An 18,876-nucleotide genomic window follows, 5' to 3' on the forward strand; every position below is an offset into this window, starting at 1 on the left:
AATACCAGCTTGGAATTCATATCTATTTGATTTGGCAAATGTGAATAAACTATTCTTTCAGAGGATCCAGGAAGTGAAAACATGGGCCAGTGACTGAAAAACCACCTTAGAGATTATCTGATTAACTCTCTCATTGTACAGATGGGGAAACTGATGCTCAGAGGTGTCTAATGAGCTTCTAGGAACAAGTGAGGGTGGGGGCTGAAAGTCAAAATAAATACCCTGACTTATCTTACCATTCCATCTCCTGCTGGTCAAATCCAGCTGGAAACCAAAGGGCAAGGGCTCCTTTCTGGGACATAGAATGGGACAAATAATGGCAGAGAATAGATCCGGGAAGGCAGAGAACAATCAACACAGTGATTACAGAATAAAAAGATCCTTTAGGAATGCAGTCATCTGTTTATTCAGTAAATTTCCGTATCTTACTAATCACAACAGCATCCACGTACATTTAAAATAGTGCCTATATGTATGTGTGATACTTGTTTACGTAATAAGCTTGCTGATGTTTGGTGCAGTGTATGGGTTCAGGCTTCTCTGACAACAATACCAAGACCTTCCGGGGATCCATGGTCTTCTGCATGGGGGATTTCTGCAGAAGGAAATATAACACTCAATGGACAAATCCCCAGCTGGAAGAGGTCTCTGTTTATTAGTACTGCTTTTTGAATATAAAATCAACTCTATCTTTTAGGAAGATAGCTAAATGTTGCTGGACGTTGGAATGAGAGTTTTAATTATGAGCTAGACACTGTATGAGACATCTTTCCTGTGCTGCCCCAGGTCCTCTTGACTGTAATCAACTCAGGAGTCTTGGCTCAGTCCCTGCGAAAACTGTCCTCATGTGGACAAATGCCACAGCTCCTAGCCTCATGTCTGCCACCCTGGGGCTCCCTGTTGACTCTGAGGGGCAAGACTCCCAGGGCCCCATGGATGCTCAGCTGTGTGCAACCAGGAGGGTAGGGAGGTGGCACTGCTGGGAGATGGGAATTAGTGAAGTTCTTTTGCTTACCCCTCTCTGAACGGACTGTCCTGATGCTGTCTTTATGATGGTTCTTCATGATCCCAGGCTCAGTTGCACTGGACGCCAAGCAGAGGTCAGTTGGGGAACATGCCCCATCCTGTTTTCTCTCCCTCCTTCCCTGCCGCGCTCTCCATTGCTCTCCGCCCTGAATAAAGTAGTGGCTCTGCTTCAGGGAACCCAGGCTGAGATAGATACCAGGGCCTCCCTTTTGGGGGTTCTCTTTTGAGGTCCAGTTTTCAAAGGAACTGATTGGGCAACTGCAAAATGAGTATGTGAAGACATTAAGTGGACCAATTTGTAATTCGATTATTATAATTATCTGGATACCTCTTTGGCTCAAAAAGCAAATGTTGATCTGTTTTAAGAACAGAGAATCATAATGCGTAGAGCCCTAACCTGCCTTCCTAGCCTCACCTGATGCCTTCTCAACCCTCATCTAGGGCTTATTCCTTTCCTTTATGACTTGCCAGGAACAAGGGAAGAACAGGAAAAGTCAAAATAAATACCCTGGCTTCTCTTGCCATTTCATCTCCTGCTCGCTGCTAGCTTCCTTCTGACAAGGGAGAAGTAACTGGGATTCACTTTTCCATTTTCCTAGCTGGATGATCCCTCCCTGACAATCCAGAATGAGATGATGGTGCCTGGGCATGGGGGGAGTATCCACGTGTGCTGATACCTCCTCACCTACCCTTCCCCAGAGTAGATACACATTGCCCCCAAAGAACATTTCACAGTTCTTTATTTCCAGCAGTAGATAGAATCGGGAGAAGTGTATTGGAAGCTTTGCTTGGTATCCAGCTGCCTTAGTCTCCCCTACTGTGTCTTGTTACTACACAGTGCTGGTGACCATGGGCAACAGTGTATGAGACATGTCTGTAGCCTTAGGCCTGGTGCTGGCACAGCAGGTCCTCTGTTCCTGGCTAAGTAGCTTCAAAGCTGGCTCTCCTGGAGGTTCTGCGAGCTGCCTGATGTCCTTTAAATATATTTTCCCCTGGAACCAGCTAGGGTGGGTTCTATTTGCAACAGACCAAGAGAGCACTTTTAAAATCCTTGAAATTTTATGCGAAGTCCCAGGCTTTCATTTGTATGTCATTTAGATTTTTTTTTCCCTGTTTGTCCTACTAGTGTCTCTTTGGGATCTCCACATCTATCAATGGATTGCTTGCATTGCTTTTAAAAACTGTTGTTTACAATGACATTCAACACTTGTGAAAGTTATTTGCTGCCAAGAGGAAACTAAATGCATTGTAATTAAATTTATTTCAGGCTTTGATTACTAAGTGCAGAGATACATCATTCACTTGTGCTTAATTTAAAAAGTATTTTGGTCATTATACATAGTTTCGTTTGTAGTTTGCTTATAACCCATAAGACACTCAACTGGATAAAAAGCTGCTGGCTACAAATAAGTAACCTTGTCATCACATGCTAAAGGTGGCTAATAGGTTTGTCCCTACTGCCAACTATAATCAACTTATTTTTAACATGTATAGTCACATTGTAATTGATGTCTGGAAACCTGGTTTCCTTTTTTCCTTTTTTTTTTTTTTGTTAACTTTTATTTATAGACACATGCATATAATTTAAAAGTCAAATAGCCCAAAAAGACTTATAATGAAAAACAGTATTCCCCCAAATTCCCTCCCACTCCCCAGAGGCAAGTGTCTTCTGGCATTTACCTTAATTTTTCTAGACAATGTGAATTATCCAGTTAGGATATTCCTTCTTGACTTCTTGTAAGGTAACTGGATTGAGCACTCCCATATCAACCACTCCCCCAGCTTCACTTTGGCACCCTAATCACCCCCATGTAGTTACAACTGAACTTTTAAATAGTTATTGTTTATATGATGACTATGAAAAAATAGTTCACTACAGTTCTTTCATATGTTATCACATATATCACTTTCTAAACATTTCTATATATCTGTATTAGTCAGGGTTCTCCAGAGAAACAAAACCAATAGTATGCATATATAGAAATAGGTTCATTATAAGGAACAGGCTCACATAGTTAGGGAGGCTGAGAAGTCCCAAGATCTACATTTGGCAAGTTGGAGACCCAGGAGAGTCGATGTTGTGTTCCAGTCTGAAAGCCTGAAGTCTTGAGACCCAGCCAATAATTCAGTTCAAGTCTGAAGGCAGGAAGAGACAAATTCCAACACAAGCAATCAGGCAGGAGGAGTTCCCTCTTACTTGAGGGAGGGTCAGCCTTTTTGTTCTATTCTGGCCTTAAGCTGATTGGATGATGCCCACCCACCTTGAGGAGGGCTGTCTGCTTTATTCAGTCTACTGATTCCAATGTTAATCTCGTCCAGAAACACCCTCAAAGACACACATATTATTACCAGAATAATGCTTGACCAAATATCTGGGCACCCTATGACTCAGTGAAGTTGACACATAAAATTAATCACTGCAATATCTTTCTGACATCTATCCATTTTTCTGAGTACTCAAACACATAACCTACCATTTGCATTTTGCTTTTTCTTGGAGGCCTCCTACCCTTAGTCTTCCACCCTCCTACTCCAGTCTGGACTAGTTGTGTTCTAGGCTGGGAGCATAGCTAGCATCCTCTATGTGGTGGCCCCTGTCTACCACATCCTGCTTTCTTGGTTACTGAAAGCACATCCTCTAATAGCTTCCTAAGAAAGGGTGCGAGGGAAGTATTGTTTTAGCTTTTGCATATCTAAAATGTGTTGATTGCACCCCAGACTTGACATAATTAAACCAGTTTTGGAAATCAATATTGGAAATCATTTGTTTCTTAGAGTTCTGAAGGTATTCCACCATTGTCTTCCAGCATTCTGCTTGTGATAAGACCAATGCCATTCTGATGTTCTTTGTTTTGTGTGTGATTGAATTTTGCCTCTGGATGCTTTTCAGGTTGATTTCTGGCATTCCGGTACGTCGTAGATGAGGTATCTCGGGGAGGGCTTTGAATATCCATTGTCTCCTATGCATCCCTTTTGATGAACCCTTTCAAGCTAGAAACTCATGCTTGTGTAGTTTCTTTCAATATTTCTCTGATACTTTCCTTCTTTGTATATTCTCTGTTCTTTATTTCTGAAATGCTGTTTTGGACAGCATCTCAAATTTCCTTGTCTTTCCTATTTTCTGTTTTTATTTTTGGTTCTCCTTTCTGTGGTATTTGCTTGACTGTCTTCTAAAATCTCTGTTGAATTCTTTAATTTTTATGACCATGTAATTTCTAAGACCTTTCTAGTTTCTGATTATTTCCTTCACATAGCATTCTGTTCTTGTTTCATGGATGCACTATCTTAACATACTTTAATTAACATTCTTTAAGAATATAACAGGATTTTTTTTTTTTTTTTGAGATGGAGTCTTGCTCTATCGCCCAGGCTGGAGCGCAGTGGTGCGATCTCAGCTCACTGCAAGCTCCGCCTCCTGGGTTCACACCATTCTCCTGCCTCAGCCTCCCGAGTAGCTGGGACTACAGGCACCGAACACCACGCCCGGCTGATTTTTTGTATTTTTAGTAGAGACAGGGTTTCACTGTGTTAGCCAGGATGGTCTTGATCTCCTGACCTTGTGATCCGCCCATCTTGGCCTCCCAAAGTGCTGGGATTACAGGCATGAGCCACCGCACCTGGCCAAATATAACAGGATTTTTGAAGTTCTTTTTATTTTCCCTGCCTATCCCCCCACCTCCAAGTTCTTATTGTGTTTGTGTTAACCCTGCCTTTCTTGTCAGGGGCTTTCCCCAGATGGCTGTCAGCTTTTAGAGTATATCCATATTGGACAGGTCGAAAGTTCTACGTGCATGTGCTGCAGATGCCCTGTGCCGTGCAGCTCAGCATGCATAGGTGGGGTAGTTGGTTGATGAGCTTTTCTTTAGGAGAACAGATTTTGAGCTATCTTTTTTTGTTGGAACCCTGCACACAACTGTCATTATGTAGATGTTTTTCCTCTCAGGTGGTTGGTTTTCTCCAGAGAAATATCCTTGAATCTCCTGCCTGTGGAGGTGGACGTGTGGTTGGTGTTCTGGGTGCCCCTTGCCCTGAGCTCTGTTCTCCATGGTGCCTGTTTCCTAGGTCTGCAGCCCCTTCTCAGTTTCTCTGAAGAGTAAACCTCTCCCCTGCTTGGAGAGGAGCATGGGGGTTACGTAGTAGCCTGGCTGCATAACATGGGCTTAGTCTAAGCTCAGTTTTCCATCATGAACCAGAGCCTCATCTTTCATGGTTCCTGTGCCTCCGAGGGCTGGGCTACTGGGGTGTCTGTCAGTCCAGATGGCTTTGTTCTCAAGTTTCCTCCACAGTGGATATAAATGTTTGCAACTTACACTCAATTACAACGCTTTCCTCTACTTTTCTCCAAGTTTGCTGAAATCTTTATCTGTGGATATCTCCTCTCTTTTTGCTTTGTCCTCATAGGTTAAAACGTTTTAAAATTCCCTAACAGTAGGAAATTTAGTAGGGTTTTGGAAGGGAGAGGAGGTGTAAGATGGTCACTCTTCCATGTTTAACTGGAAGTGGAAAGTCTAGGCTTTCGCTTCAGGCCTGGGAGGTGCACATGAAGCAGTCTCTCCCAGTGGCTGCCTGGGGGGTCCCTGAAGGGTGTGAGACCACCGTGAATCCTGGGGCAGGGCACTTGCAGTACATGTGCTATGTGTTTGCTAGTATTGTTTTAGATGTTTGATCTCCTAGCCTTTGCTTTTCTTTGTATTTTTCCTGCTTTAGTTCATTTCCCTTCTAGCTCCTTCTGTTCTCATTTATCTTCTGCTGCTGCTTGGAGTTACATTTTCAGCAAGTCTGTAACACCTCTCTGAACCAAAGGCTCTCAAGTTCATCTTTCTTTCTCCAAGCCTACGCCTGTGCTGCTGTCATGAGTGGCGAGCTTCTGTTTCTTCTGTCTTCTTGTCAGTCCTGAGTGCCCTTTTACAGAGAATGCCTGTTTTTCACTGTCTAGCTCAGTTACCAGGAGTCCCTGTGAATGACACCCACAGGCCCCTCAAAGAAGTCAGATTTCTCTTGGACCTGATAAAGCAAACAAAATGTGACCCAAGCAGGCTGAGTTGGACGGGTCCCTTCTTACCTTCGCCCTCTGCCGTGTTGACATTCTTATCTGATGGCACAGGCTGGGAGTTCAGGATCCACTTAGATGGGGTCGGTTCAGGGGATACCAGCGTTCACATTTTTCCTTTTAAGAAAGTGTCTTGGCCTGAATGTTCCCCATCCGGACACAGGCTGCATGTCTCTGTGAGTGTCAAAGCTGCCATGACCATCTCGGTAACTTACTCTTACTCCACAATGTCTGTATTCACTGCAGGGCTCTGTGATTAGTCCATAATGTAAATGCCTGGCCCAAGACGTATGGCCTGAGTTTATCCAAGGCCCAAACAATTACCAAACATTCCTCTTAGATAGAAGACAGATTTCTTTCCCTTGGCAAAGATCTTCTACTAAGATATGTTACAGGATGTTTTACATTCTCTTGGTCTTATAATAACACCACGCCCAATCCAGTATTTGATGCGTCGGTGGCCACTCGGAAGGTTGTTATTTTAAAAATACTTATTGTTCTCAGTCTGCAGTTCTCACAGCTGTAAAAAAAAAAAAAAAAAAAAAAAAATACAGTCTTGTTTCCACCTTTCCAGAGTTTTATGGCACCTGGGAACTGGGATCAAGCTGGAACTGGGTCCAAGATTGGGGTGGGTGAGTGGCGCTTGCGTCAGGGAATGTGAGTGCCCTGCAGGCTGGAAGGGATGCTCTGGTTGTAGCCTTAAGATAAACAGATTGGGCTGGACATCTGTGGTTTCAGATTAGGCAGGAAGGAAATCATCTCCTACCTGGATTACTCAATATCTTCCTTACTGGTCCTGCAGTGATCCTGGGAGGGTGATATGATCGGCTTTGTTTACAGATGGATGAACCAGATGAGTCCCTAGGAAGTGAAGTGACTGGCCAGGATCACGATGAACTCTCAAGGCCAAGTTTGAACCCAGGCCTTCTGACTCCAAGCCTGTAGTCCTTTCACTGCCCTACAGCTGCTTCCTGAGCCCCTTTCCTGGTTCACTCAGGCAAAACAAACCAGCTTCCTGCGAGTTAAGGGGGAAAAGGGTTTAATGGGGACTGACTCATTGAGATTGGCAGTCCCCTTTGGTTAATTTCATCAGGTCATCTCCCAGCGTTCCATTTCCTTTTGTGGAGACACAGATCAGAGGCAATCTGGCTCTGTATGAACTCACTTTGTGACTCTGGGTGAATCATTTCCCTCTCTGGGTTTCAGGTTCCTCATTGCACAGTAAGTATATTGGAATTCAGTGGTTCTCATATCTGCTGGAACGTCAGAATCACCTGGGGACATTTTCTTTAAAAAGAAAGCCAGCTCTATTGAGTCACATTTTACAATCAATGATTTTTAGTAAGTTTACCAAGTTGTGCAACTATCAGCATAAATCAGTATTAGAACATTTTTATCATGTCAGTAATATCCCCATCCACTCCCACTCCCTGCCCTAGGCAACAAGTAAGCTATGTACTTTCTGCCCCTGTAGATTTACCTTTTCTGGACGTTTCACATAAATAGAATCATGCACTGTGTGGTCTCTTGCATCTGGCTTCTGTTACTTAATATAACATCCTTGAGGTTCATTAATGCTGTAGCATGTATTGATAGCCTATTCCTTTCTATTGCTCAATAATATGGCAATTGTATGATATGCCACATGTTATTTACCTACTTATCAGTTGATGGATATTTGATCCAGTTGATGAGTCATGAATGATGCTGCTTAGAACATTCATGGACACACTTTTGTGAGGGCATATGTTTTCATTTCTCTTGCGTATATACCTAGAAGTGGAATTACTGGGTCAAATGGTAACTCTTATGTGTAACTTTTCAGGAAATAGCCAAACTGTTTCCCAAAGCGTCTGTACCATTTTACATTCCCACCAACAATAGATAAGGGTTACCCTCTGGAGAGCTTTTTAAAAATTGTCATTTCTGTGCCCTACCCACCTGAGGTCTGGCATGGGGCCCAGGAATCTGCATTTTATGAGCTCCCAGGTAATTCAGATACATCTGGTTCGTGGATATGTGTTTCGGCCCACTAAGACCGGATGACCTCTGAAGCCTCCCTAAGGCCTGTTGTCTCTATTAGTCTGTGCCTCTTGGGCAAGACGCACATTCCTGCCAAGTCTCTCTGGGTGTTTGTCTTTGGATCAGAGAATCAGTACGCAGAGCAGGGCTGAGGGAGTTGGCCAAGCGGCGTGCATAACTCTGCGCAGCACCTGTCCTGCATTATCCTCCACACTGGCCAAGGCTTTGTGTCCCTGGCTTCATGGACATAAAATTTTATCACAGGTTTTTATGTGTTATCACATTGTAAAAGTGCCATAAAATCAAGGGTCCAGTTTTCAGTGCATCTGAAAACGTCCTATTCCTTTAAGTTATAATCTTGGTTGCAGTCATTTTGGTAACTTGTTGAGAAGCCTCATCCCAACCCTGCCATTTATTAGCTATAACTAGATTTTTAATTGCTCCGAGCCTCTGTTTTCTCATCTGCAAAATGAGATTAGTAACATCGACATCATGAAGTCTCTTGAAAGGATTAAATGAGATAAGCTGTGAAATGCTACTATAATGGACCTCAGTGCTCTTTTCTTTCTTTTGGCTGTTTCTGCCCCATCCCTGCTTCCATTATTATACATCTTTTCATGAGCTTATTGCCCATTTATATGTCTTCTATTGTTTTTAATGAGGTGAAATTCACATAGCATAATATTAACCCATTTCCTTCACATCCTTGTTATTTATTTATTTTTAATTATATCCATCCTAGTAGTGGGTGTGAAGTGGTATTCATTGTGGTTCTGATTTGCATTTCTTGAATGGCTAATGATGTTGAGCTTCTTTTCATGTTTTTGTGTGCTTATTGGCCATTCATATATCTTATTTGCAGAAAAATATTCAAGTCCTTTGCTCTCCTCCTCTCCTTTTTTTTTTTTGTTTTGTTTTTTTGTTTGTTTCTGAGATGGAATCTCGCTCTGTAACCCAGACTGGAGTGCAGTGGCGCAATCCCAGCTCACTGCAACCTCTGCCTCCCAGGTTCAAGTGATTCTCCTGCCCCAGCCTCCTGAGTAGCTGGGATTACAGGCACGTGCCCCCACGCTTGGCTAATTTTTGTATTCTTAGTAGAGACAGGATTTCACCATGTTGGTCAGGCTGGTCTTGAACTCCTGACCTTGTGATCCGCCTGCCTTGGCCTCCCAAAGTGCTGGGATTACAGACGTGAGCCACCACGCCCGGCCTTTTCCTCCTCCTTTTTAAAGACAGTAGGGTGGTCTCACTATGTTGCCCAGGCTGGATTCCAACTTCTGGACTTAAGCAATCCTTCCACCTCAGCCTCTCAAGTAGCTGGGACTACAGCTGCACACGACTGCACCCTGCTCTTTTGCCCATTTTTAAATTGGGTTGTATGTCTTTTTGTTGTTCAGTTTTAAGAGTTTTTTTGTGTGTTCTGGATACTGGAACCTTATCAGATATATAATTTGCAAACATTTTCCCATTCTGCCATTTGTCTTTTCACTTTCTTGATAGTCCTTTGATGCACAAAAATTTTTATTTTGATGGTTTATCTGTTTTTTTTGCTTTCGTTGCTCATATTTTTGGTTTCGTATCTAAGAATTCATTGCCCAAATCTAAGGATGTAAAGATTTACCCTTGTGTTTTCTTCTAAGAGTTCTATAATTTTAGCACTTAAATTTAGGTCTTTGATTCATTTTGAGTTAATTTTTGTATATGGTGTAAGGTAGGGTTCTAACTTCATTTTTTGGAGGGGCTATTCAGTTGTCCCAGCATGATTTGTTGAAGAGACTATGTCCCTTTGAATGGTCTTGGTACCTTTATCCAAAATCAACTGATCATAGATACAAGGAATTCTTTGGACTCTCAATTCTGTTTCATTAATCTATATGTCTGACCTTACAATAACACCACACTGTCTTCATTACTGTAGCTTTGTAGCACATTTTATATCAGGAAATGTAAGTCTTCCAACTTTGTTCTTCTTTTTAAAGGCCTCCTTCTGTTATTAACCAGCCATCCCACTGTTATTTTGCTACTAGACCGGGGTATCAGCTATGTATACTGTAAAATTAGCTATACATATCTGGTGTCTCTATTCTTTTTCCACCAGATGAGGCTTTATTTCTTCTCTTCTAGTCCCCCCTTAGATATTTCCCTCCTTCCATGAGACAGAGACTGACCCCTGGGTATGTGCTGACTTTTTTTTTTTTTTGGAGACAGAGTCTTGCTCTGTTGCTCAGGCTGGAGTTCAGTGGTGCGATCTCGGCTCACTGCAATCTCTGCCTCCTGGGTTCAAGCAATTCTCCTGCCTCAGCCTCCTGAGTAGCTGGGACTACAGGCACACGCCGCCACACCTGGCTAATTTTTTGTATTTTAGTAGAGACGGGGTTTTACTCTGTTGCCCAGGCTGGTCTCGAACTCCTGAGCTTGGGCAATCCACCGGCCTCGGCCTCCCAAAGTGCCAGGATTACAGGCGTGAGCCGTGCACCCAGCCCAGTGCTGACCTTTTATTTCAATCACCTCAATGGCTGGAGAAGCAGAACCTTTGTTGTTGAGTCCCTGGTACACCCTCAGCACCTGCCTGGTGATCTCAGGTTCTGCCCTGTTATTTCATGAGTCTCTAGTCTGAGTCGCCTTTATCTTACTGAGTTGGACAGGAGGAACAATAACCACATAGGAGAATGACCATTAAAAGAGGAGGGAATGAGGTAGCATGACTGTTGATGGTACTCATCTAAATGTTTTAATATATTTTGAAGTTTCAAAACTTAAGCCATTTGCAGTTTTACTTTAAAATTCTTGGTTTCTTCATAGCAGCAAGTTAAGAATTGTGGATGCTTCAATATTCAACTATTTACACTGTTTAGAGAAGAAGCTGTGCTAGGAGAAAGGGGAGAAAGGAAGACCACTGGAGGCAGCCACTCCTCTGTTCTGGGTATTTCACCTCTGCTCTGAAACTTGCATGCTGCATTGAGCAAAAGAAAAACAATGTGCTTTGTGACAGCATGCGTGAATGTAGAGGACTTTATGCTAAGTGAAATAAGCCAGGCAGAAGAGACAAATACTGCATTATCTCACTTATATGTGGAATCTAAAGAGTTGAGTTCATAGAAGCAGAGAGTAGAATGGTGGCTATAATGGGGAAAAGGGAGCTGTTAGTCAAAGGGTACAAAGTTTCAGTTAGAAGGAATAAGTTCTAGTGATCTATTGCACAGCATGATGACTACAGTTAATAACATATATTTCAAAATTACTAAAAGAGTAGACTTCAGTTGTCCTTATCACTAAGAAATGATAAGTATCTTAGGTGATGGGTATGTTAATTTGCCTGATTTAATCATTTTGCAATGTATACATGTGCCATAACACATATTGTACCCCATAAAATTCATACGTTTCTTATTTGTCAATTAAAAATAACATTGGGCTGGGCGTGATAGCTCACACTTACAATCCCAGCAATTTGGGAGGCCCAGGCAGGAGGATTGTTTGAGGCCAGGAGTTTCAGAACAGCCTGGGCATCATAATGAGACCCTGTCTCTACCAAAAAAAAAAAAAAAAAAAAAAAAAAAAAAAAAAAAAAATTAGCCATGGGTGGTGGCAGGCATCTGTGGTCCCAGTGACCCAGGAGGCTGAGGTGGGAGAACTGCTTGAGCTTAGGGTTTTGAGACTGCAGTAAGCTATGACTGCGCCACTGACTCCAGTGTGGCAACAGAGCAAGACCTTGTCTCTTAAAAAAATAAAATAAATTTAAATATAAAATTAGTTTTTTAAAAAAGAACAGTTTAGCAACCACACCCCTTCACCAAGAAACAAAAAAATAATGTGTTTAAGGGGAAGAAAGCAGAAAGCATTTTGATGAACCTCTCCTGTCACTCAGGCATCCCTCTGTGGTTGTCATGACCACAGGCCCCCTTATCAGAGGACTTGCAACCATTTACAGAGCCCTCCTTGGAAGGAGTTCTGGAAAATAGTAGTTTCTCTTCTGGTTAGGTTTTCCTAATGTTCAGGGGCTTTCAAAGCCACATAGGGACAGCTGGGAACTTGAGATAGTTTGATTGCTGATTGTGAGGGATTGGCTTGGTTGATGTTTTTGGATCAAATGCTGTATTTATAGAAGTTTCTCATCACTTTTCTCACTAAATTCCTCAGCACATATTCTAGGCAGGGTTCAGCTTTTTAAACTCTTATCAATCCCCCTCAAAATTATCCATGAAGATGCTGTAGTATAAGAGTAAAAACTATAGTAAAAATCTAGAATGTATAATGTGTTCTTTTTGATTGCATTGTCTAATTTAAACTCTCAGTGAAATGTCTGGCAGGAGAACACTATATGAGAACTCGATTAAGTTCCAAATTAAGAAATTACAGGCAAGATAAATAAATGCATTGTGCTGGCAAGTTCTAATAGAGCATCAAAGTGACTTTGATAAACATCTTCCTGAGGAACCAACTCCCAGCTTCTGAAATCACAGCCAGGGGAATCTTTTTGCTGAGATTTTATTGTTGTCCAAAGGAATATGGGTTTAATTAGATAATTTTCTTTTAAGACACAAGAATTTGCTAAAGTAGGTGTTGTCTGGACAGGTCCTGTTTTATTTAAAATAATCTGGGCCTTTGCTGCAGGACAAGGGAAATTTCTCTGCCCTAAGATTATTTTCTAATTGCCTAAAATTTTTCTTTATTACAGGTTGGAGGGTTTTTCTGTTGTTGTTTGTTGTTCAGCCGAAATAGAGACTAAAAGCAAGAGGAAAAAATCAGCTCCAGTTTCACCACTCAGAAATAACTTCCATTAATATTTTGTTCTACACATTATTTAATTTTTTAACAAAACCTATGTATATAATGTTGCTTAATCTGTCTTTCTACATTTAACAATATGTTGTAAACAGCTTTTAGGCCAACAAAGACCTGATTTTTCACATAATTTTTCACATGATTTTTCCGTGATTTTTCACGGCTCCAAGTATCTCATTTATATTTATCATAATATATTTTATTATTTTATTAGCATATTGCTATTTAAAACAATGTGCCAGTGACTGTCTTTGAGCATACACCGTTGTGTGTTGGGGATAATCATTCTTTCCATCTTTGCTGTTCTATTGGGTAAAAATGAGATCTCTTTTGTAATATGTGTTAATATCTGCAAGGCCTAGTTCCCCTTTAGTACTCTGCCTTTTCCAAGATTCTCCTAGCTGTTCTGGGCTGTCCTTTCTCCAGATGAACGTAAATTGATGCTTCTGTTTTCTTTTGAGAAATAATTTATTTTTTAAAAATAATTTTCTCTGGGCTACCTGGAGACCTCCTCCGGTAATATGAGATTTGAGTTACAATGCAGAGTTTCGAAGTTGAGTGTGTGCTTAGTTATACTTATATCCTGCCTGGATACCTCAAGGGAGATATCCTCTCTTCTGGCCAGTGGAACTTGTAGGGAGGAGAGGAAGCATCACTCAGTCTTTGCAGTGCGTGATGTTAGATGGGATGCCTTTTGAGCCCTTTAGTGTGGGGGGCTCCTGGGGGACTGAGCTCCACTGCCTGATGCCCACACTGGTCCACCACAGCAACTTCAGGGCCTTCTGATTTTTTGGTCAGACTAGGTCTGCCTGTGGGAGCAAGCTTAGGGTTGGTTTATTTTGGGATCTATTTCCAGAGACTGAGGTTTGAAGTAGCATGCTCAAACCCAGAAACGCATTCCACATGTAAGAGGTGAGCTGCCAAGTGTCATTGTGAGTCTCCTTTCCCTGGCAGCGTTTTCCATCCTTGTTTGATCAGATTCCATGGGCTTGGGGTAGACAGAGAGCTTCTCATCCCAGGTTGGAGAGCACACCAGAGGTGGCGAAGGGTAGCGGTAGGCAGAGCAAGGCTGAGACCCAAATAGAGAAGACCAGGTCTGATAAGCCCACCAGGGAAGGCCAGGGGATCACCAGAACCAAAGGGGCTGATGCAGGCACTGAGCCAGAACACACAGCTGGAAATGGCTGAATCAGGGACACAGCAGAGCAGCAGGTCCCATCCCACAGGGAGGCTCTGGGTTGCTGCTCAGAGCCGGCCCCATTTCTGCCTTGATGCATGAGATGTGGCCACACCACCTGCAAAAGAACCTCCTCACATCCACTTACTTCGATTTTTCCAAGTGGAATGGTTTTGTTGGGTGGGAATGGGGGTGGGGTGCTGGGGGGAGTGAGCAAGGGAAGCAGGCAATGCAGATTTTTGGATCTGTATCCAAACATGCTCCTGCCCATGCTTAGCCCAGTGGGTGCTTCTCTTCCTGGGGCCAGCAGGAAGTCCGCTTGGCTGGTGGGGCAGTGGCATGTCATGATCTGTCACCCTGCTTCAGCTGATAGAGATTATCAGCTGGAGAACTGAATGGTACACACCTTCCCCCTTCTTCCAACACCATGGCCCCCAAGATGCTGCACCTGCCGGCTCCTCATTTAGCCCTACAACCCCCTGCCACTCAACATTATGCAGAGGGCCCAGGAGGGTCTTGCAGTCATCCACATACTTCCCTGTGAGTTCTTGGTTTGGTCCCTAGAAATGGCAGCCTGCGTGTGGAGAAGGCTGCATGCAGCCTCAGGCCTGCCCACCCGATATGAGGTCTGCATGTATGAGTTGTGTGCATCACATAGCTCCTCGCCATGCTTTCCTACCCAGGAGGATAAGCTTTCCTACCCAGGAGGAGACTCAAGGCAAAACACTGGAAACTGTGTTTATACAAACTCCCCAAGTGATTCTGGCAGCCAGCACAGAATTACTGTGCACAGACACTCGGGCATCACTAGCTCTGGGCACCGCGCATTTGCCTCCTTCATCCAGGACAGTGGCTAATACTTCAGGTAGGGCCCACATACACTCAGAATAAAGAGCTGCCTGGTCAGGAGGGGGGCAGTCAGCATGGGCTAAGTTTTTTACAGATCTCTGGCAGACAGTGTTGTCTGCTTTGGCTAAAGAGGGAATGGGGAGGCAAATGACAAATGGCCTCTAACGTTGCAAAGAATAATGTGTTATGTGGAACTCAGACAAGCCAGTTCTATGGAGAAAGCAGTACATTGAGGATGAGATTTCTGCTTGTTTCTTTTTGTTTTTGGAGGAAAAGCCAGGGCTGTGGGCCTGACAGAAGTTGATATTTGGGTCTTGAATGTGTTCTCTTCCAGAATCTTCTCTTTCCAATTTTCCCAGCTTACTCTTGATACCATTCACAGAAGTCTTGCATTCAGTGCCCTCTCTAGGTGGTACCTCCTTATAAACTGGGCCTTATGCTGGCATCTTGGGTCCTTGGGAGGATAGTTTCCTGGTGCGCTGGATTAGTCATAGCCTATTGTAGTGACTCTGGCATGGTTACCTCGGGAACACCACCAGACAAATATAGACCCTTTAACACTGGCTGGCCCTTGTGTCTCCAGACCCCTCCCAGGAGTTCCTCACACTAGGAACCTTGGGCTGCTCCACTTTGGGTCACAAGGACCCCTTTGCCTAGCCCAAAGCAGGCCTCTTTGGTTGCCTTTCTCTGGTCCACTCTGGTTATGACCTTCAGGATCAGAGGGCAAGAAGTCGAGAAGGACACGTCTCCAAGATAGAGCACCAAGAGCTAATGGGCAGAACTGGCTGGAGCTGCTTATTCCTGGCCTTTTTATGGGTGAGATGCCTCTAGCAGTGTTGGACATCTCATCCCAGATACCACCAGGAGGTGAGCTTGCTCTGGGAGGCATATTGAAAGGGCTGCACCATGCAAAGGGCAGGAACCCTCTCCACTGCATGAAACATGGCACAAGCTCTGGCCCATCTGGCTGTGACCAGCTGGGCCTTTGCTCAGGGCTGTCTGTGCTGCTCCTCACCAGGTGAGGAGTGAAGGGGAAAGAAGGAGTCTTGTGCTCCTTTCAGAGGTTGGACAGTGCCATGACACTGTTCAAACTGTTTAGTTTCTCTGGGGCTTCTGCTTGGAGTTTAAGAGAGACATAATTTATTCTGAAGTTTGCCATGGAGAGAATAGCATCTCTATTCCAATGTAGTCATAATATATGGTATCATCCTGCCTATTTAAAAATATGTTTGGTAGTAAATTTTTCAGTCTTATTAAAATTTTAGCCCAAATTCTTTTCCTCCTTTCTTGTTTTTCCCCAATCGGAAGATTCGGTCAGTATTTCCCCCAGGGGAAACACAAGAACATTACCTAAGAACTTTGAAATTATTTTCAGAGAATTCAGGTGCTGCTGGTTTTGAAGATGCCTAAAGGAGTTTCCAATGTTCTCCAACCTCGTCTACGGTAAAATAAATTCCAAGTAAGAGATTCCTTCCAACAAAAAGTAACCAAAATGTGTATTTGCCTCATCTTAGGTAATTAAACTCCCTAACAGACTTGCAGATTTAGGCAAAAAGAGTGGTAGAATATAAAAGCTCATTAATCATCCTGGCATCATGAGCTCATATTGTTATGAAATAAATATGCTTACTAAATGGATCCAGATGCCGTCAAATACATGTTTCCAATAAAGACTATTTTTTGTTCTTGCCCAGGCAATGAACACACGAGGCTTGTTTATAACACCGCTTTTCCGTGAATCGCAGTGGTCCAACACATATTCTTTTCACCTCTTTCCCCGGTGAAAAGTGGGTACGTTTTCTGATGAGGATTCTGGGGAAAACCCTAACGAGGTAGGAGATGTTTCCCTGTAACCCAGAGCTGATGGGTGATAGGAAAATGGAAATCACTTGGCTAATCGTATACCAACATGGAAGACATTTGTCTCTATTAATCTTCTTACCCAACACATCAAAGTACCAATTTCAATCCAAGACAGTACCAGTCCCCAGAGGACAGACTTGAGTCTTAGAGGACCCCCTGCGATCTACTCCGTAAGGATGGAATGATAGAAAGATGAAGATAGATTCAATTATCATCAAACCCCAGGCTCTTGATGTGGGTGAGCTGTCTTCCCAAGATCACCCCCAGGAGTTGGCTGCAGGACTGGAAAGCAGAGGGGGCCTATTGGAGGGAGGATGGAGTTCATAGTGAGTTGAGGGCAGTAGTTAACATGGGGTTGGAGCCAGACACATGCAAGTTCCTATCCTGATTCTGCCACTTAATAGTTATGACCTCCAACGGTATTCTACCTCTCTGAGTCCGTTTGCTTTATTCAAAAACTCCAAGTTGCTGGGAGGATAAACGAGATTGTTATTGTAAACTGCCCAGCACCTAAGATGCACTATGATGTGGTAGCTCTTATCACCCTTCCTAGAAAGGTTATTCCGGATGGGGACTGATGCTGTCCAGGAGAAATGGATGAGTAGAGGGAAAGCTGTTTGTTCTCAATAGTAGAATGAAACTCACATGTGTCACTAACCAAGGGGCCTGCCCTGCTGGGACAGGCCTCCCCTTATAGCCCACTCCAAATCTATCCTTCACGAGTTTCCATTCACTGGAATCTCCAGCCTTCCAGATTTTCTGGGACCTGGAGTTGGCCAGTCACCACCACCATCCTATGCGGCTTTCCCTTTATTACTGGAGGAAGTGTGAAGATAACTTTTTCCCTCAAACGATTGTAAAGAGCTTGAAGGCATTAAGGTGAGAGACCGGCCAGGCGCAGTCGTTCATGTCTGTAATCCCAGCACTTTGGGAGGCCGAGGTGGGCAGATCACGAGGTCAGGAGTTCAAGACCAGCCTGGCCAACATGGCGAAACCTCTTCTCTACTAAAAATGCAAAAATCAGCCGGGCGTGGGGGTGGGCACCTGTAATCCCAGCTACTCGGGAGGCTGAGGCAGGAGAATCACTTGAACCTGGGAGGCAGAAGTTGCAGTGAGCCAAGATTGTGCCATTGCACTCCAGCCTGGGTGATAAGAGCAAGACTCTTGTCTCAAAAAAAAAAAAAAAAAAAAAAGGAATGGAATTATATATTTTTGATGCCTTCTCTTATGGCCAGTATCTTACTAAACTATTTTATCTCATTTTCATCCTCATAATAACAGAGGTTACACCCAGATTTATCTTTCTTCAAAGCCTGTGCTCATTTCAGTACACTCTCTGCTTCTCAGTTATCTTTACTGAGAAATTAAAGTAAACAAAGCCGCACAAATGAAAAAAGGGTTCGGAAAGGAAGCATTTGTGTTTTATAAAGTATGGGTGTCTAGTCCACTAGATAAGCAATTTTCTCAACCCTGGTGTCTGTTAGAGCCGTACGTCTCTGAAATCCTGCTTGAAGGAGAATTCTGTGGCCAAATAAAGTCAGGAGTGCTGCATATAATCTTACCATCTCGACAATGCATAGTGCAGATTATCATTTTAAAGGTTCTGAGAAGTCCTGCAGTTAAAAACAACCCCAAAACATAAAATTGCTTAACCTTGTGTTTCCCAAACATATTATAGGCCCCTGTATGATATGTGAAACATGTATTAATATCCTTGTTGCACTTCTCCTTCACAGAGCATTCTTTAGAAATACCAGTTTGAAGTACAAGCATAAATTTCTCAAATTTTTTAATTGGCCTCATGTCCCAGTCTAGAAGAATATTCAGGCACCATCCCAGAATTTTCTGCCTTATCCTCTCTCCAGGTCTTGCTCGGCAGTCCTCCCTCAAGCCATACTCTTGGGGAAAACACTTTCCTTCCAGGCTTTGGGACAAATTTGCCTTCCTTGTTCTTGGGGATTCTTCGGAGCTCTGGCCTGTGAAAGTTGCTCTTCTTGACTGACACCCCAACTTTTCTGGCCTGTTGGTGGCTGAACACCTCCTCACTAGCCACTTGTTAAGGCTGGCTCAGTAAATATGCCCAGGTCCTCCATGATGGGAAGTT

General features: G+C 43.3%; 1 protein-coding gene and 1 long non-coding RNA gene across 4 annotated transcripts in view; one reads left to right on the forward strand and one right to left on the reverse strand.

The window, feature by feature from the left end:
• THSD4 (thrombospondin type 1 domain containing 4) overlaps positions 1-18,876 on the forward strand; it is a 693,045-nt gene that overhangs the window by 169,942 nt on the left and 504,227 nt on the right. The gene's annotated exons all lie outside the window — the stretch shown is intronic.
• Positions 2,849-7,231, reverse strand: LOC134757258 (uncharacterized). Its single transcript, XR_010131020.1, has 2 exons — positions 6,843-7,231; positions 2,849-6,596 (listed from the first exon to the last, which is right to left on the reverse strand). It is a non-coding gene; the product is annotated as an uncharacterized lncRNA (long non-coding RNA).

This window comes from Gorilla gorilla, chromosome 16 (assembly GCF_029281585.2).
Source record: "Gorilla gorilla gorilla isolate KB3781 chromosome 16, NHGRI_mGorGor1-v2.1_pri, whole genome shotgun sequence".
Classification (NCBI taxonomy): Eukaryota; Metazoa; Chordata; class Mammalia; order Primates; family Hominidae; genus Gorilla; species Gorilla gorilla.